We start from the raw sequence: 21,385 nt of genomic DNA on the forward strand, positions 1-21,385 counted from the left end.
TCTGTCATTTCATTTACTTCATGCATGCTCTCTCACCACCCCCACCCCATGTGAGCTTCATGTAGCAATGATATAAAATATAATTACACTACAGCACTTGCTAGAAGAATGTCCCATACATGTCCTGTGTACTTATTCATACAAAATGATAATACCAAAGTAGATGGGTTATTTTTGTTAATTCAGAATAAATCAGAAATTTCATGTCAGGTTAGCAAGATACTACAACCAGCAAATTAACACATCTGAGCATCTGGTCTCAGTCATGACTTGGACTCGGCCATGTGTGGTGTTGGCCTCCTCTTAGTGTCACCCCTCTGTCATGCTTGGTCTTGACTTGGACTTCATTGGCTATAGTTCTGGTCTTGACTCGGTCTCACCTAAGGTAGTCTTGAACCCAACACTATAAATAGTGTTGGTCAGATGGTAGATCAAGAACATACAGATAAGTGTGGTGGCTGATTCAGATTCATATAGAGCTTTTACCATACTTTTTATTTATGGCTTTGTGATTCTTACATCTGTTTGTTAGGGTAAAGGTTTAAATTACTGCACCACTCTGGAGCTCATGCATTTTGTTATATTATTACCAAAATATCAGTGATAACGAAAGCGTTAATAACTGTTTCAGGGATGGTGATATAGAAACCAACCAGGCAAATTGCGCAATAGTACAAAAATTGCTGTCAGGTGATTCCAGGTTTCATTGAAGGACATTGCGTAGAGTAACATGTATTTACATTTATCAAGCCAAATTTTAACAACTTCCTGCTATATCCAATCCAAAATATAAGTAAAAGTAAAAAAAAAAAAAAAAAAAAAGAATATGGTCCACGTTGTACGTTACTATTATCCCATTTGTTAGAAATTACAAAACGAGACAAAATTACAAATGAGACAAAATAAAGCTAAAAACATTGAAAATGACTTTTCTGTCAAAGAAGTTTGGTGTGACCTGGATAGCATTAGTACATTAGCTAAAATCCTCACTATAAAAAGCCACAGAACATGCCAGCAGAGGGCTCGACTCAATCACCAAGTTTGAAATTCTCCATCAGTCCTGAATCCTTTTTCCTTTTATAGTATAATATCGGACTCTACCACTCTCACTCCTGCTTGTTAACACTCTCACATTCTCTCTGTCCTGATTGGCTGTGGCTCCTGCATGTAGCTCCTGTAGTCTACCTTCTTTTGTGCCTATAGTTGAGGCGTGATAATGTTTTACGTATCCAAGATGGCATACGACGTAGGAGCACATCAGGGTTGGGATTATCAGGGTTATTCACAGCAGCTTGGGAACATCAAATTATAGAGAATTGTTTCTCCCTTGACCCAATTATCATGTTTTTTTTTTTAAACAAAAATCCTACGTACTATAGCTTTGTATCAGTTAAATGATAAAATACATTATTTAAAAAAAGTATGGATACACATAACTAGCCAGTTTTTTTGTTTGTTGATTGTTTTTACTATTTTTTTTACTTAGAATCAGGGTGATATTTGGGGGCATTTAAAATATATTTGTTCACTACAGAAAACATTCACTATATTAAAGAGATGCTCAAGTAATAAGACTGTTTATGCAAGGAAATGTGTAATCAGTTACAGCAAGCATTTATAAAGTTTAATGTTTTGAACATTTTTATGAAGAAAGTTTGTTGCAAGTATATAAAACACACAGATTTCTGGAAATGACACATCTATGCATGAGTGAATAAGACTATGCCTTAAAGCATGCTTAGAACGGCTTCGCTAGCCCAAAGCAATGATCACTGAGGGCTTTTGCCAGTATTTAATAGAGCAGAGCACTCTCAAATGCACTCAGTGACCCTCCTGAGTCATGCTGCTTGTCCTCACACATTAAAATGGGTCAATTAAAAAGAATGGGCGGGGGATCAGTGACGGTGAAAAAAGAACTCCGGCTCTGACTGCCAGAGCTGCTTCATGCCCAGAGAGAACCTGACCTGCACCACGATTGACAATTTCCTCAAGTATGTAATCATGCGGCTCACGCAGCTCATAGCCCAGATGAGCACTGCAGCCTGAAGCTAAGCTAAATGAAAGGCAGACTTAGCTCACATGGACTCGCATGTGGTATGCACAGCAAAGGGGACATTTCAGCGCAGCTCTTCAGAGAATAGCAAACACTCAAATGCCTTGCGCTGCTTCAGCACGTTAGGGTTTACTGTAGGACAGCAGTGAAGGGAAGCAGGGCCATGTCAAGAGACAAAGAATCAGTGTTAAAGGCTGCTGAGATACTACTGTTCCTGTTTCATTATACAATAGTTCTCACTAATGTGCTGCTCAACTGCCATGTGACCTGTTCACATAGACACAGTACTCTTCTCCCCAAGGACCGGTAGCAGCACAAGCTAAAGTAAAGAGCTCCAGAGAAGTTGTTTGTATGATTGTACATTCATGGCCAAGTGTTACACATGTGTAGGGATTTGTGAATTGTCTTTAAGATTGGTAACAGTTGGTTACAAGTAGGTAATGGACACCAGTGTTAGAAGTGTCCTCTGCATTGAAAAGGGGATTAAAGTTGACAGGTTACCATGGTCGTTCAACTACACAAGCAGTCAAGTCCTCTAGTGCACGAGCTTAATTTTATCTCTGTTGAGTAAGCTCTGCTTTACACTTTTGCTCCAGCAAGTGGCACCTCTTGGCAGCAACCATCACCTGACTGGGAGGGAGCTAAATATGGATACACTAACACCAATGCAGCAGATCAGACTTCTCAGACTATTTGCAGCCAGTGTGCCCATTCAGTGTAAATATTTCATGGATCCACTAACATTATTATTTTATAAACAGAAATAAAATAGTAGGCACATTAACAAATATGTATGCTGTCATACTTATATACTGGAGCTATTAGTTTTATTCCTAATCATTCATAATCAGAAAGTGTTCCAATTAGAACAGTTTTAGGACATGATGACCCATTAACTATGCCAAGAACCCTTGGAGAAACTTTTTTCTAAGAGTATATCATATTAACTATTTCTAAATTTATTACATTTGAAACTGACTATTTATGTTTGTTACTGAGCTAGGGATGGAACTGAATACAAATACATTATTCAGATTGAACAGATAATGTGTTATGAACAACTACAGATAAGAAAAGGTACTATTTAATGCTTTTTTTAAGGTAAGTCTAGTATTTACTTTCATGCCAGAGGTATTTACTTTCATACAGGTGCAAGCGAGCAGTCAGATATAAAGCTTGCGGGACAAAGAAAGACCACTGACATGAATGAGAACAATGCATTTATAGTGATGCATTTACAGCGTTTGTTCATTCATCCTTAGCAACTTCCTGGTCAGGGTTGCGGTGTTTTAAATTGGGTTACTAATTTGTTTATATTTTGGTAAACAGAACTAACTGAAAATGTTGTGGGCAGGTACAAACCAAAATAATAACAACTGAGTGAGCAGAATTAAAAAAAAAAAGTCCCACACACATCTCTATTAAAAATAAATAAATAAAAACTCAGTTTAGGCCACACCCACATTGTGTTTAACTCCAGTTACAGATAGTGGCGTTGTGTTACACCCCTATACTGAGCCTTAGATTAGAAAATGAGTAACTTCCTCAAGGAAACACATTTATGTGACTGGAATAATTATAAACCCAGTAACCAGTAAATATCAGTAAACAGCAACCAATACTGATCACGTAACGTCGCTAAAATAATTAAAAATCGCAGACCCAACTTTGATTATTATGGCAGTAGATAATGAGCATAGCCCTTTTGAAATATTCAAAGCAAATGTTTTGCGCTGTAGGCTGCAGCATCTGTGATTTTTATGAGCAAAGAGGAATCGAGACATTTCAGATTTGCTGAAAACAAGCAGCAAAAAGGAAGATATTTGGTGACGTGCCATGCTCCTGTAAAGAGACTGTCTGGATCATGCATTTCCCCTGTCAGATGTTCCACGGAATTACATAATCATTAAGGGGGACGCGAATCAAGTACCTGACTGGTCTCGTCCTGACAGCACCAGCAGGATTAACTGCAGAGGTAGACAGCAGATTAAAGACCCACAATGAATCCTTTTCACCCACTGTTGTGCCCTTAAAGGCTCTTACTCTCACATTTTTCCCCTCTCATCCCACCTCGTGGCCATGAGTCCACATTAAACGTGACACTTTGCCGGCGGCCTCGCTTTGCCGTATGCGTCACAGAGCTTGTTCAAGGCTCCAGTGGAACAGGAGGCTAGTTAGTCACTCAGACATGGTGGTGGCGGTGGGTGCGCATATGCTCTGAGTCATCAGGATGCATTCAGACATCCGCTCATGGTATTTTCCAGCAGTAGTTAATGAGCAGGCCAGACTGAGACTACCGTTTATTATAGGCCTGGAGATGATGGACTCATCCATTTGTCTTGGGCTCACAGGTCTTAAACATTATCCTGGACTTGAAGCATGATTTACAACACTGCATCACATTTGCACTTGCTTTTATAACGGTATATGATTCTATTCAACAGTTGGCTAATAACCATTATAGAAGAACACATTTATTTTCAACTGTGAATAACTGCTTTTGTTCAAAATGCATCATCTATGCTGCTCGGTGATAGGTGTGGTTTTGGGACATCAATACTGATATGAATCATGAGACAGTAGAAAGCAGATCCAGAAACATGGTGTGCTCTACTCTACACACTGTAAGTGTCTGGCTTGTCTACATGCAGAGTGAGAATGTTCATTGTCATGAGTCACGCTTTATGTCTGTGTACTGCCTCCTCTTAGGCTTCGCACACAAAATGGCCTCCGCTGAGCAAACTGATGATGAGTCATCTTAAAGCGCTGAGATTTTTGCAAGAAATTACCTGGGTCACTTTTTAAGTACCTTGGATAAAAACAACTGACTCTGTTAATACACAAAAGGCCACTAAGTACCTCATTACCTACATCCACTTGGGTGAAAGTGAGTCTCACCGCACAGCAGGTAACTTGTGTTCAACTGACCTGCTGAACAGAGTGGCAGCACTCTGCCTCAGTCACAGGGCCAAAGATCAAGCAGGCTTGCAAGAGGTCTGGCACAGTGTCGCAACATGAATGTTTCATCAGGTGCAGTGATCTCCTGTCTGCCTGGAACTCAAGGTAATCTGGGTAAGCAGCTTTAACCTGGTGCTGAGTATTTTGCCCTAGAACCCTATTTCCCCTCTTCAGGTTGCATAAGAACAGACATCAAACCAGACACAGGGGAAAAACAACAACGACAACAACACAGGAACATAAACATTATTTGAGTAATTTGGGACTTGTAATTTGGGAGAATGTCAACATTTCTGTCTACATTTCATACGAAGGAAATCATGACAACACTTACTGACAGAGGAACTACAGCATTAGGACCTTGGGCATTATACAACCCCTTCCTGTTTAAATATTATCTAATGTGTTGAAAGCAAGTGCTTTGAAATCCCACTGCTGACTGATCGATATCACACTTCACTGGGTTATCAAGGAGCATCTGACCCTTGCCATTAGCAATTCTATTGCTCTTCCTGTGACAACATAGAGCTTTTAACCTTTACACAAAGCTGTACAATGCCAGTCTCCTTCTACGCAAATGATTTCACAATTGATTTTTTTAAACTTCTCTTTTTCTGAGAAGTTCAATTTGTTGTTTTTTTTTTAATATTAAAAAAAACTTATGCTGTTTCATTTTCTCAGTCATTTCTCAATGATTGACAGAAGACGGTCAATGGAACAGTCAGGCTAAAAGTTAATTAGAGCAAATCTTTAGCTTATTACCGACATGCTTTACTGAATTGTTTCCCCTGCACTCTGAATATGCAGTATGTTTTTTGGGCACCTTCATTGCTACTAAAGAAGAAATGAATGACTTCCATATTATAAAAGAATTTAAACAAAAGAATTTTCACAGTTGAGCAAATTCACATTATATACAAAAATAAAAATAACAGACAGTGGGTTGTTATAATCATTTATAATGCACTTCAATATTTAAAAAAAAAAAAAAAAAATTATATATATATATATATTTATTTATTCAGTGGCAAAAATCCACAGTTTAATGTTTAGGATTCAATATTATACTTTTAGTTGACTAAGACAAGCCTATAGAAAACATTACCTAAGCCTTTTGGCAAAACAACCTTTGTTGCTTAATGTAAAAAAAAAAAAAAAAAAAAAAGCTCTGTATAAGTGCATTTATAACACTTTATTTTCACAAATGTTTAAACTGTGACTTTAATGAAAAAATATAAATTCAGCAAAGAAACTGATATTAGGCCTACCTGTAATCAGTTCAACAGACACACATTGTAGTCAAGTTTTGTGACTGAATATCAAAGATCGAGCAAATAGTGCTCAAATAGTCCTAAAACACCACTGTGCTACGCCCTATGTAGCAAGCACAAACAGCAAATAAAAAGGAATAAAAAAAAATGCCTGTGGGAAGATGAGATGAAAATGACAGGTTTGTATTTTATTAGTAACAGAACCATTAATGTTGACTTTTAAAACAGTAAAGTTTCTGATAAAATTCTGATATTGCCTCCTTTTTATTTTATTTTTTATTTAAGAAATCAACAATGTATGTCATACAAAGACAGTGTAGTGCTACTGTTCAGCAATATAAAAAAACCAAGATTATTAATATTTAGATGCATGTAAACACTACGTTTAATTAACTGACTAGTTTGAAGAAAGGTAAATGACATCTACAACTGTCAGATATTGATCCTGCATGAGCCTCGGCGATGAAGGAGAGCACAAACACAAAGCGTGGGCTTCACTTTTCAGGCCATGGGCATCTGGTTCTGCTGAGTGGCGAGAACATTTTCTGTCTTGCTTTTCATCTGGCTGAGAGGCTTAAGACACATTTTCATATCCTGTTTTCAGCACTGCTGTTGCCCTTGAAGTGAGGCTTATTGCTTGCTGAGGGTCAGGCACTGTGTGTGTGTGTGTGTGTGTGTGTGTGCACGTGCGTATGCATGTGTGTATCCCAGAGTGTCGGCGGTTGTACTCATGCACAGTATGCATAAGCCGAACAAATAAACCCAAAATCACATACCACAGCAGGGCCCGGGGGAAAAATGAGGGGAAGTTACAGATGCAAGTCCAGCGAGTGTGTTTTTCGTTCATACTCTGGAAGAACCCGGTGACTTATTCATAAACAGAAACACATGTAAAGGCCTGGGCTTTGATCCAGAGAACACAGTGACATCCATAAGAGCATTGCAGTTGTTCTTTCAACCCCGCAAAACATTTTGATCAATAGCAAAGAGGTTAAAGGGTGTTCCCCGCATGTTCCACACCCAAATAAGGGCAGGAGCATCTCATCCGTTCAGGAATGTTGCTGACTCAGCATGGGCCTTGCCAGTAGGTTTAGTTTATGCTTGCAGAGAATGCAGAGCCAGGCCCAGACAGCTCACGTGACACCTTCCAAATGGGGCATGGGGGGAAATTGGGATGTGGTGGATAAACGAATTAAGATAAAAATCAGGACCTGTCTGACCTGAGATTGATTTTGACTTCACTACCATCTGGCTTGTGTCAGATTCCTCCAACTCTTGACCTGTGATAGTCTCAGTCTAAGCTGGGGTGCCAGGAAAGAGCCAACCACAACAGTTCTTCAGCTGGCAGCTTTAGCTGATACACAAGGACATAAAGCTTGCCAGTGAAGAACTGCTGCGGGTCAGCCAGTGGGCATCCGGACAAGCACTGGACGTTCCAAGAGATGGAGAGGATCAACCTGTAGAAAGATACACAGAGAGAAACAGAGGTGTACATAAGACTTAGTTTGAAATCATGCAAGAGATCTAGTAAGGGAAGATTCCTAATTTCTCACACACATACAGTTTCTCAAACCAGCCAATGCCAGAGGAAGCATGGTAAAAGGAGATGTATAAAGGCTGATAATGAAGCTATGTGGATGGGGTTTCAGCTGCGCCTCCCCTCGCTGCCACAGCTATGCAGGCTAGAACAAGCAGTGGAGTCATGTGCTCTCTGCCCCAGGGGTTTTTTAGTCCAAGCCAGCCTGCTACTGCTTCCCCATTTACTGCGCTTAGCTCAGCTCTACTCAATCCTGCTGCTGCCAGCTCAGAACAGCACAAGAGCTTTAGGTCCAACCAGAACCATTTCTGCACCAGTTCAAGAAACTGTAGTGGTCACATCACAGCTATGCAGATCCCAATTCCTCTCCAGACTTTAGGTAGCTTTTTTCAACAGTCCAATGTTTGCAAACTGATCCAAGTTCACGAGTATGAGACAGTTTATTACATTAGAAATAAAATACTCTCACCAAAAATGCTTCTAATGACAAAAAAGGCAAGTGAGGGCATGACAGTGTTACGCAAAACGTATTTCATAATATAGAAGCACTCCTCATGTCAGAAACCTCAACGAGTCAGAGAGTCTGGAGGCCTCCTTCTCAGCGTGCAGTTAAAGGTGGCTTTGTAGCGCTGCATTTTTTCAGCAGTTCAAGGACGAGAGCGGGGCGAGCACAGCCTCAGTAGCGCATTGAACCCGGCGACCCTGCAGCACCATGGAAAGAGCCAATCCACACAGCTCCAGCCAAGGACAGGACACCCACAAACTAACACGCTCTCACAGGCAAACTCACTAACTCCTACAAACCCGCTCCCACACACTCACCACACTGCTCAAATACACCCCTACAAACAGTCACCCACATAAAAACATGCTCTTGCCAAACAGCAGAGTCTTTTTAAATCCAGCCACGCTCATTTAACCAGGTAGCTGAGGGGATCGAGCCAGCAGCGTGTTGGAGTCGCATCCAACCGTGCATCCGTTCTGTTTACAGTGATTGAAATTACTTTCAGTAGCAGCTTCCACTGTGTCTAAAACAGGTTATCAGACACCCAGGCAACTGAATCACCCTTTGTCTGAGGTGGAGATAAAGTCCTCTCTGTGGCCAGGATACTGATGGTGGAGAGAGCCGTGGGCTACAGTTACACAGAGAGCAATATTCTCTGTATTTCTCTCACACATGACCTGTGCTGCACTACAACGTAAAACTGCACCTCTTACACCTTGTGCACACACTAGAAGAGGTGGCATCTCTAGGGACCTGACGATTCAATTCAGTTTTGATTCAGGTGCCAGACTGTCATTATAAAGCAATTCTTCATGAGTTCTGATGCAGCTTAGTTTTTGATTTCTATTTCCTATATTATGATTTTTCTTCTCATCTGACTATTTGCTTTTAAAATGCTTTTTAAAACCTCACTTGAAACCAGGCCTAATGTAATTCCATTAGGGATGTCAGTATGAATTTCAATTTGAATAGGATACTATACAAATTTTCATAATATTTACCAAAAAAAATAAAATAAAAAAATCCACATTTGGATGTTCTACTTTTAGTTGCTGAATGATGGCTAAATGATGCAGGAAATGGGCTCTGGGACATTTTTTTCCTTCAATCTTTTTCTTCATCTTCTCATGACGATGCAGACGAGCAGATTTTTATGCGAATATTCTTTGTATGTTTCTGATCAATTTAATGACATTAACCTTCTAAATTCTGTAATGCATTTGAATACTAAAACTTATAGGTGATTAAAGTTTATATTTAATATCTGAATCTGATAGTTCTCATGGTTTATTTTTTCATTAGAAATGTTTGGTAAGACTGTATGTATGCATAAACTTGCATAAAAGTCTGATCCCAAACATGCATTGATAAAGAATCTTTTAAGAGAGATTCACAAAGCATTATAGGATCAATTATTTTTCACTTCCCATCACACTAGACAACAGAACCATTTACTGTTCAAGCAAGAACCACAGAGTCTCTCCTGATAGGCTGTGCTAGTGTTTCCATGAAGCACTTCAAACTGAATTCTCACTGTTCCACGGTACATGCAGGTTTCCTTCCTACATCGGGATGCACTGCCACAAAGCCACGCTCTGCTCTCTGAGCTAAAAGCTTCATTCATAAGCAGTCTGCTTTGCACACAATGAAGCATATTTAAACCATAGCCCACTCTTCCTGTCTCTCACACACCGTGACTCATTCACATACGCACACTCGCAACGCTCAAAAATCCCATTGCAGAACACCGTGTTCGCAAAGGGTCAGTAATCCTATGGATGTAGGTGTTTCCTGGGAAAATTACACTCCAACAGCTCCGCTCTCAGAGAGACTTCGCATAGACACCCTTCTCTCTATCTGTTCTCCAGAACCAGCACATCCCAGGCAACTGGTTACCAAGAGAAAAGAATCCATTAATATGTGTAAGGAGAAAAAAATTCTCACTTTATCTTTTCTAGATGTGCTGCAGTTCCTTCTGAGATCAAGAACTTGAACACTAAATAACATGCGGGGTGTTACTGACCAGTCAACTCTTTAAAATCATCAGCTATACACCAGACTACAGCAGCGAAATAAAGTCTTATTGGCTTTAGAGAGGTCTTGAATCTCAACTTTAACCACCTTCACCAACTATGTGAGCAGAGTTATTCTTTAATTAGACCCCATACCTGAGTATGCCTTACAGTCATTTAAAAAACAGAGAGGTCAGGGCCGAGGTGACGTGACAATGATTAAAATCAGCCATGTTGGAAACTCTGAGTTCCCAGGACGAGAAGGTACATTCCAGCCATACTTGCCCTGTCGAGAATGAGGGAAGGGGGGTTGGAGAGAGAAATAGAGTAGCAGAAGAGAGAGAGAAAAGGAGAGACAAACCCAGTGGTTAAGAAGCTTGACAAACTAGTCTTTCGTTGCTCTGAAAAAGTTGAGGTTTGCGTTCTTAAACTGGCAGTGAAAACCACTATAGCGCTGGTGGAAAAGTACCTTAATTTAGCTCTGAAATACCACAAGACCTGCAATACAGAAATGATCAGAGGAATTAAGTCAGTTACCGTACATCACTTTCACCCAAATTGAGTCTGTGCTTGATTTGTGGGTCAGTCAGAGTTGACAGTTGGTTTAGAAAATTAAGTAGTATGCAAAGGGCATAGTCTCTAATTTCATGCATTTGCTAGTTTTAGCCAATTTGGCCAGAGTATCAAACGCTGAACATGACTCAAATTTCTCTCAATAACCAATGAATATTGAGAGTGCAAAAAAGTTAAGTCCAGTAAGTAAAAATAGCAGGCAGTCATTTGCGGCTGCAGTAGAGAATTCAGTAGAGGAAAAACAAATTGAGAGTAGCACAAATTCCTATACAAAGTAAATTCAAAACCGCGTGGACAAGAAAAAAAAAGGTTGTAAAAAAATCGGTTGTAACGGATAAACCTTTGAACCAGTGACATGAGACAGCTATGTTTGTTTAGCCAATGCTATCTCCTGATTTCTGATGAAAAAGTCATTAGAAATGTATACTTCTTAAAACCAGCCATTGTGACTGATCAGTGGAAATTCTAGAAAAATACATTCATGGAGCTTGTGCTTGAAAATAAGTGACAGATGATGCACTATTGATGCCGAATGTCCAGCACCATTCTGGAGCTGTGCTCTCTCCATCTGCACTGTTCACACTGCACTATACTGTATATGCATTATTCATGGTGAACACTTGTGCAGGAAGAAGCTTGTTCACTTGACGTCTCTTTAATCAAACAGCTTGCATCAGGCTTTTCCAGAACCAAGGCAATCAAGCCAGTTCACCAGGTTAAATCCAATGGCAATGTGACCTCATTCAGCCATCTATGACTCATAGCTCAAGCAGCGAATGAGACGAGTGCAAAACTAAGATATTGAGAAACAGATGTAAATTGCAGGGGCACAATGGGAAACAAAAACTACAGGATGAGAGGAAGGAGATTATTATACAAAAAAAAAAAAAAATGCAAACCATTATAGGGCAAGCTGCACCTGTGGTTCAGTAATAGCATTTTTTGTGAATGAGGATGTTTACGATGTGTATGGGGAGGTAAACAGGAAGCTCAACAAGGACTTACAGCCTGCCACTCCTGCCTGTCTGAATGAAGCTGTAGACTCCCGGGCTCAGCACTGATGCTCATCCTGCAAGTGTTAATCAGATATACTATGAGCTTCCCGTCATCCTGTGACATAACCACAGCCTGTATATCCTCTTGGGGCAATCTATACAGCCCCTTTAAAGCTATCTCAGCATCCAGTGCAGCTGCTATGCGTTCTAGGTCTGGCGTATTTTCCCTGTGGAATTTAGTGGATGAACCTGATTGGTTACAGATGCCAGGATCAGAGGAAAAGAGGGGGACAAAAATAGGAAAACCACCAACCCAAACCTCCTTGCATTCCCACATTCTAGCTTTGGGTAGAAGTTGATTTGTCATACACATCACAACGTTAAAGCAAGTGACTGGGATCCTACGTACATTTGATCATTTCATGCATCTTGAGCATCATGATTACATCTGCATGAGGGGACACACAAGACACATTTGCAAGATTTAAATCTGATCGCTCCATTTCAGGAGGTACGTTTTACCCATGTTACAGAAATATAAATGTATCTGTCTCTCCAAACCACATTTGACAAACAAAACCACACCCAAGAGGTGACGCACAGGCCCCTTGAGAGCTGTTGAGTGCATATTTAAAACATAACAGAGATTTAAAACAGCAAAACAAAAAAAATCATGATTTTTGATGCTTTAAATCATCTTGAAAGTAACTAACTAAACTTTAAAAAAAAAAAAAAAAAAAAAAAAAAAAAAAAGGAAGAAGAAGAACGAACAATACTACAAGCTGGTGTTTGAATGGAATAAGCTGATTTGCATATTATTGTGCAATACAGCTCTCAGATTTCAGTCTGGCCACCCGTAGATGCTGCACGTGTAAATGCATGTGGTTAAATCTTGTCAGAATACAATCCAGATACAAGACACGTGACGCCAGGTGTAAATGGGATCAGTGAGAAAGAGGACAGCCATATGAGAACTTAATTGAAGAAGTGAAGCAAGAGGAGAAAATGATGAGACACACTAAAGTAAATTACTGGCACTCTCCCCTATCCAGCCATGACTTCCCCAAACTGCTGTGTGTGAGAATAAAGACTTTGTTTGTGCTTGGTTCTGCGAGCTGCGGGCTCTGGTTTGACTTGCCAGCGCCTCACACTCATCTCTCTGTAGCCTACTCTCTCACAGTGAACTTTGCCCCCAATGCTAAACACATTCCTTTAGCTGCTTGCTAAACAGACAAGCAAATAAACAAAATAGTTTGATGTAAAAAAGGAAATTCCATCAGGCTCATACAATGGAAACGACTGTGAGGCAATTCGGAAGTAGCAAAGCCATTTCAGGAATTCATCTAATCTCTCGCTAATATTGGAGCTGAAGGGAGGAGAGTGGAGGCCGTTTATAAATCACACCACAGAACTGCACAGACCCAAACAGTCAATTTGTTGTGACACTGAAATCAGTGTAACTGAATCTGTGCTGACATTTCTTTGTTTATCTATGCACATTACTTTATGTATCAATTAAATAAAATTTCTTCCAAATCTTAATCTTTTTGCTCTCTAAGCCATCCACTCTTACCGTTTTTTCCGAGTTATTAGTCGTCCTTATGCGAATTAAATTATTCATCTCTCTATATTATAGCACAGAATATGTCGATGTTCAGATGAACAAAATGTTTCATTAGTTTTAGCATTGTCAGGAGAGCTGCTACACAGATCCCTTGACAAAAAGTGACATTCACATTGTAAAGTTGTCATATTGCACTTTAACCTCATTAAAACTACATGGAAAGAATGAGTACAGAGTCAAAATAATAGAATCTATATTGCTGTTCAATTTGAATCACAGAGATACACTACAAAGTCCTTGTCACCACCAACATGGGGAAAATATGAAAACATTTTTTTCTCATTGGTTTTGCCTTTCCATCCACACTAACACTGCATTTTCAACCACTGAAAATGCATCTTTTCGGATCCCCTTTCCGACATAGTTTGGATAGTGGAAAATGTAGCTTTTTGCTGCTTTTTGTGTTAGGTATTTAAATTTCACGTGTAACTGCTTTAAATGTTCAGCGCTGGTGTGTGCAAGAAAGAGTATTTTATGTTCATGTTGTCAAAACAAACATGGCAGAAATTACATAAATTATAAGGTCATGCATCAGACAGCCAGTGCTGTTTTCTGTCATTTTCCTGTTTCATGGCAGACAGGAAACTTTCCGAAAACACACTGAAAATACTAGTGCTTTCAAAATAATCTCTCTTAGTGTGGAATAGGCCTAATATGAGCAAGTAATACCAATATCTAATAACACAACCATTTAGCACCATTGCATCTGTTTTACGTTTTAACAACTGACTGAACAAGCCTGTTAAGTAGAGCAGCTGTTTTAATGAGTGAATATTGTTCTTTTTAAATATAGCCCACACTTCCTTTTATCCATCAATATTTCATTTGTTCTCTTCTTCTGGTGATTCTGATCACAGAGTTTTGTGGGAGACTGTGTTAGTTAAGTATGTGCTACCAGTAAAACAATGAAAGCAAAATATTTTCTGACTTCATGCTTTGAAAATTGTGAACATTAACATTAAATCTTACATTAAAGATATAATCAGCAATTTTAGCAAAGTTTGCTGCTTCTAGCTGAAACTAAAGTCTAAACAAATACAGTTCCTCCTTTCAGTGTTCCCTCGTTTCAGTGTTTCCCACCCAGTAAAACAAAAAACACATTCAGATGTTCTGCTTAGGCTAGAATACCTGAAAGGTGGAGCTTTCTGAATTGAGTTTAACCTCTGGGCAGATGTTTTGTTAAAACTGCTGTAAAACGTTATGGAAACATCAGCTTTAACATGCATGTGACCACGTCTACACCATGATGGCCTGGGTCTCTGGTTAATAATGATACTAGTAATGTATCATTTCATTAAATAAAAATGCTATTCTTTTAAAATGCACAGCTCCTTACCACCACTTACCCTTATGGCTAAATAGGTCATTGGAAACCAGTCACAGAATTATACACCACAGGTCTGTTCCTGCAGCTTTCCCTCCCCTCCCGCCACCCATCCTTCTCTCTCTCTCCTTTCCATTCCTCTTTCTGTAGTTCTTTCCATTGGTCAGGTTCCTGTGCCACACATTCCGAGGATGCCTGGTACATATGGTATAAATTCCATTCAGTCTGGTGAGGCCCTCTATGCTGTCTGAACTGCTCTGTGCTGGACGGACTCCACCCTGCCTCAGAGCCAGGCCGGCATACACTCCCTCCCTCGTTCTCAGTAAAAGAGCCTTAAGGAGTCAACAAGGTTCTAGGGAATGAACAAGACTGGACTAAGTGGAAAAGTTCCCTGCAAAGGCTGTTTATATGTCGCTCATGTCAATGGCTGATATACATTGTCCAAAAAAATTAAACTGGGTTACACCAAGCCCACAGGCCATTTAATCAACATGCCCCTTAGCACTGGCAAATTAATTTTAAATGTCTGTAAGTCCATAACACCAGCAATCAATACCAATCTCAAATAATTACACAGAAGCCGACAACTGGACTACTTCCTGTTTGACTGTTCCATATGTTGCAAATGTGTCAAAGCATTGCTACATAAGAATGCAGCCTGGGACCCGGCTCTGCTCTGGAACAGAGCCATTAAGAAGGAAATGTTTGCAGGCCCAGTTCCATCACTGGCTTGTCTGAATGTCCAGCATTCGGTCCCAAAGGACCACGCGGCTGCACAGACAGGAAGCTCCACCATCTCAGAGACAGCAGAGCGCACTCAAACCAAACGCCTGCCTTCCCACATGGACAAGGCAGAGACAGCTAACTGCCAAGTGGAGAAAATCACTATCACAGAGAGCCTCACACACCCCCACAAAGCCCACTCAAAATCTGTTACACCAACCATACAGTACAAACCAACAAGCGAAGGCAAGACTGCACAGAAATCCCACAAGAGCTCCTCAACCCACTCACAGGATAGCGTGCAACAACTTTAGCACAGATAGCAGAACTGTGATATAACTCTCAGGGTGTGGCCCTAACTAGCATTTTTCTCCTCGGGCCAATGAACACTAGCCACTGGTCAATATTCATTTCCAGCGTTCATTCCAAAAGCCACAGTCACATCCTCGAAAAAAAAGTTTCACAAACTCCGCCGAGCTGTTCCTGCGAGCATGATATGTACACCATGTATTTCGAGTTACAGACGAATCAATAGTACAGAGCAGAAAACAAATTCCAGTCTCCAGAATGCTCTCTCACACATCTCACAGACATTCTTCACACAAACGAATACATTTTGGCTATAGCGGAAAACAGACAGCGAGAGAGCAGTGGACAAGTGCGGACCTTGAATAACAATCAAGTCTCATTTCTGATTTCTCCATTCGAAGTCTGGCCGTCTGGAGACTAGCCTGAAGAAGCACTGAGACAGCCATTTGTGGACATTTGTAGTCAATTTTCCAGCCAGACTGGGATGACAACTAGTGAATGTAACTGAAAGACCAGACAATGCAATCACCAAGCAAACATTTACCCAAAAAAAAAAAAAAAAAAAAAAGTACCCCAGCATCTTTGGACAGGAATTTCTGAAGTAGGTAATACAAGAAGGAATTCATCACATATTTGTTTCAATGCATAGAAAACAATGTCAGTCTTCAATAAAGATTTGAAAAATAGACCAAATAGTATAGATCTGAGATGATCAACCAGTCTGCACTATGTTGCTGCTTTCTCCAAGTCTCTAGTTAGCAGGTACTCCTCTTTTTAATTTTCCCAAAAACATTCTTTGCACTGGCTCACTCACGTAAAAGGCTTTTATAATTTCAAATCCAATGGACGCATTTCTTATTTATTTAATAAAAAAAAAATAAATAAATACTAGGCATGACACCAATCTGATAACCAGGATTGGTATCTGGCTTAAACCAGCTAATCAACTATTGGAGGAAGAAAGAACGTTCCGGTAACAAAAGACTAGAATTGGAAAAGTCTACATATTAAAAAGACATAATTGTATGACTTTATATCTATGTATATAACATACACATTTTACATACCATAAGTGTGATTTTTGTGTGAAAGAGTTTAACTGAAAAAGTAAGTCATGTTTTTAGTCTGTAGCAGAAAGGAAAGTCGGTATCATAAGGTCTCTAAAAAATACTAATATAATCAAGCTGACATTTCTATCAATATCAGCCTGCTTAGTGGTGTTTTAAGAATTACCAGTTACAATTTGAAAATACCTAAATAGGTGTATTTAGGGATAGTTTAAATATTTTACCAGATAAGCTTTCATTGTCACTTTATAATTCTAAGGCCTACCTATACTAGACATCTGTCCATAATTGCATTTTTGAAGCATTAAAGATGGGTAAAACCAGAATATGATGTTACTACAACTGCTTCTTTCTTCCCAATCCTACAAACATTCAACATTTTTAACTCTTCTGTGCAGGATTGAAGTGTGTGCATCACTATAAATTTGGACCAGTGCAAAAAAAAATCCAACAAGGCCATTTGCTGTTTGATGGTGTAGTAATCTGAACATATAATCAGAAGGTCTGTATTAATTGTAAATATGCTGCTAACAGGTGGCTGGTCAGGATAAGCATCACATTCTGTTTTGCCAAGTTAAAGGCTTTTTTATTCACTGGCTTAGTGTTGCAAAACCGACAGGAAATATGGGTGCCACATCTGAGATCCAGCTGCCATATTGGAAGCAACACATAGCCGGGTGACCAAAAAAAAAACAAAACACATAAATGTATTAGTAAGCTGTTGGGCCATGGCAAGCCTCCAGAACTGCTCTGACGATCTTGGTATAGATTATCCAAGTCTCTGGAAATGTACAGGAGCTGTGAAACGCTATTCTTCCAACAACAATAACAGAAAAATTCCCTCGGGTGTTGTTGGACAGTACTGTATAACATGTCCAAAATCTCCCATAGGTGATACCTGGGTTGTGATGTGGTGACTACGAAGGCCATAGCATATGAGTCACATCATTTTCACACACATCAAGTTCACTGATGCCTCGAGCCCTGGAGATGTGGACGTTCTCATCCTGGAAGAGGCCACTCCCTTCAGGATAGAAATGTTTCATCATAGGACAAAGGTGATCAGTCAGTATGACTTTGTATGAATGCAGTGAAGCTTCCCTCTAAGGCGACAAACCCAAACCATGCCAGATATACCCTGTAAATCATAACAGCACCAACAGTCTTTCATTTCACTTCTAACCCTTGTGTACATTAAGTCCTAAGTCTGTGATAATACAGAAGACTGTAGGTGGCGTACTATTTTCATATACTCTTTAGTAGCACAGTAGGCTTGTGTGGTTTCGGATAGCCTTTGGGAGCCGAACTGCTTCTTTTTTTTTTTTTTTTTTTTGCAGTTGCATAAGCAACCTTGTAAACATTTTATTACTTAGCTTGTGTGTAGTCCTGAAAAAGGACTGAGGTTCAGAGAACTGAATGATGTTCTGTCAGTACTGTGTCTGTAACTTACATTAGGCTGCAGTGTGGATTAACAAATCTTCCCAGAATTAATTACCATAATCTATTTTAATTGTATTACAGCTGATGTTCAGGGCATACTGTAGGTATTTGACAAGGCTTAGCTTAATTTATTTAGTATAAATGTGCACTTTTTAAACACTTCATACCTTTATACCAGCAGGAAGTCAGTCAGACAAGCAGACATCCATTAGGCCTCGCAGCACTGACAAGCACAGACGAACATTTCTACTGCTTACACACTATGTATGGAGGAAAAAGAAAAAGCAGTCTTGCTGACGTGAAGAAGGAAAAACAAACGAAACAAGAAACTTTATATGGGGAAAAACTTGCTCATCCATAACGCAGTGTACAGGGTGGGGCCGTGCTCACTCCTGACAGGAATCAATGTCCATGCATACACAGCAGACTGGTTAGCCTAGAAGCTACAGAGCTTTTACTTATTCACAGTGCGTTTTATCAAGCAATTATTAGCCTACACGGGAATATTTCACGATAAAATGTAGTGGAGAAACGCCACGATAACGCCCTATGACCTGGTACACAACCATTTAACTTTTATCATATGATAGAGTATTATAATTCGTTTAAAAAAGTAGAAGAGAAACCTTTACACTACATTTTAAAGCCAGTGTTCATTCATATGTCGTTTTCGAAAGTGTATTTTAAAACCTGGCGGTGGATATTATGCCATAATGCTCATTAATTGCTAAGCTAAGTGTTTAATAAGCGCTCGAGCTCGTCGTTCAGAATGAACCCAGAACATTCGAGCACGACTTCTGAGGCAAACTTCCCTCAAATAGCACTGACTCGCATATCCAGCCTACTTACTTTCACAAGCCGAATTTCTCAATGTTTCTTCAGCACCGCTTCTCCTTTCCAAAGCAGTGCAGGTCCAACTTCAAAAGTTCACCTCAGCACAGACTTACTTAGTGGTTTTGTTGTTTAATGGAGGACCTCACCCCGACATGACTGAGCTCTTCTCACTGACTCCACACTCACGCCCTGTTCAGCTCCCAATTCATCCCTCTGTCTCCTAACAAGTCGCCTTTCTGAATCAAGACGACATTTTCTGCTGTCTCTGTTACACTCTAATGTTGTTTCCTGTTAGGATACTTTCGAGAAACGGTACTAGAAAATGTTACAGTTTACAGTTGCAGCAACATTTGCACATATTAGTTTACATTGTAGCCTAAACGGCTGCTTCCTTCCTAAAAATCTCACCTGGTTATAATCATACAGAAAGTGCCATATTGTCAGTAAACAAACCGAGCCCTTGATCCAGCTGAAATCCGACTTGTCCGACTATAGCTCGGGAAAATCGCATTTCGCATTAAGCCACACCTTAACCCTAAATCAATGCTGACACTTCACACCACTGCTGGATAACTAAACGGTGTTTCTAAGCGAATGCGTGTAAAATGCAGCCACAATAACTACTAATACTACCTTGTGATTAACAGGATTAAATAAGATTGCTCCATTAGTCTGTCTCTCCCTCAGTGTGTCCGTCTTCTCCGCGTTCACATCTCCTCCCGAAGTCTGTCCGCTTCTACTCCTCTCATACCGGCTTCTCCTCCGATCAGCTGGCAGCGCCGTGACGTCAAACCCACCAGCTGACCAATCAACTCTAACGTCAAAGCCTCGTTATGACGCCCACGTTGGGAAGCTGTCGTGATTGACGGGTGCGCTCACCAATAAGACGCTTCTACTCGGGCGGATATAAAATGTGTTGACCAATAAGATCTCTCTCCGATCGACGTGCCGTATAAAGCAGTTCGAAGAGCGTGGTTGCCAAGTCCGCAGTTTACGCACGTGTTTTGGCTAGCCTACTTTTAAACAGCTGCGGTGGGTTGGTCGTTTACATCACAATCCAGGATCAAACATTTAGTGAGGTGCACAGTGCAGCAATGTAACCCACTTCATATTTAATAGACCACAATGCCATGTCCTAGGCTACACGAATTGCTAATTTCTATCTATGTTGTGTTAAACTTCCAATCTTGAGTGTTAAATTTTGATTTACAGTTGTCTTTCTTTCTCTGTTCTCCTTTTCGGTCTTGCTTCTCTTTACTAATTACTCAAAAACATACATTAAAATGCCATGTACACAGCTAACGCAGGGTACATCAGCTAAAGTTACTGGGGAGCAGTAAATGTTAATAGCAAACATTATGAGAAGTTTGCATTTCACAAGCTGCCAAAATGCCAAAATTATATCGTATGTTCTCGCATATGATAGCTATGAAGCTATGGCTTCATAGCTATGTCAGTGTTAACCTATAATATCTACAATGGATATCTCAAAAAAGAAGTTAAAGTCAGATAGCTTAGAGTTTCGTGAGCGCTAAACGTAATGGGCCATTAAGTCTATGGACAAAACTGAAGTGTCTTTCTCAGCTGCTCTGAGGTGAATTCAGAACCAGACATAAAGTTTTTCCACACAGTACACTATATTCTTCCACTACATTATCAGGATGTTGCTGTTTCCATATTGGACACATGGAATTTCCATGCATTGGACAACTGGCGATGCGACTGGAGATGCTACATCTGGAGATGCGACTGAAGATGCTACATCTGGAGATGCGACTGGACATGCTACATCTGGAGATGCGACTGGAGATGCTACATCTGGAGATTCAGCTGGAGATGCTACAAACCCCTTCTGAAACTACTGAGCTCCAGACTTCTGTGTTCTCATAGCCAGTTATGGTCACGATTTCCCAAGCTTTTTTTCCTATACTATATATTTCCTATACTTCTTTTCACAACATTAGCTCTGTACATTAGGTCTATTTTATGAATGCAGTATATATCATGTGTCATTGAATTCACCTACTCATTCTTATAGCTATACTTTAATTGTGACAGTATATCTAATGATATTGGACTATTTTAGGACCATGGTGAAAAATCTGTTTAGGGAAACTACATGTTTTAATACTTCTCCATTTTTAAGAAGTATGACCTTAA

At 39.9% G+C, this 21,385-nt stretch overlaps 1 protein-coding gene across 6 annotated transcripts in view; it reads right to left on the reverse strand.

Annotated features, from left to right (window-relative positions):
* Positions 1-20,634, reverse strand: part of aipl1 (aryl hydrocarbon receptor interacting protein-like 1) — a 33,181-nt gene extending 12,547 nt beyond the window's left edge. Inside the window, exons 1-3 of one of the 6 annotated variants that reach the window (XR_008303583.1) lie at positions 19,859-20,605; positions 18,559-18,651; positions 6,189-18,089 (exon numbers count right to left, since the gene is read on the reverse strand). The gene's annotated coding sequence lies outside the window, so the exon portion shown is untranslated. Of the gene's footprint in view, positions 1-6,188 lie in introns of those variants that run through there. The other 5 variants (XR_008303584.1, XR_008303581.1, XR_008303585.1 and 2 more) reach the window with 5 other exon arrangements.
* Between the last annotated feature and the right edge of the window lie 751 nt (positions 20,635-21,385).

Source organism: Pangasianodon hypophthalmus, chromosome 14 (assembly GCF_027358585.1).
Source record: "Pangasianodon hypophthalmus isolate fPanHyp1 chromosome 14, fPanHyp1.pri, whole genome shotgun sequence".
Taxonomy (NCBI): domain Eukaryota; kingdom Metazoa; phylum Chordata; class Actinopteri; order Siluriformes; family Pangasiidae; genus Pangasianodon; species Pangasianodon hypophthalmus.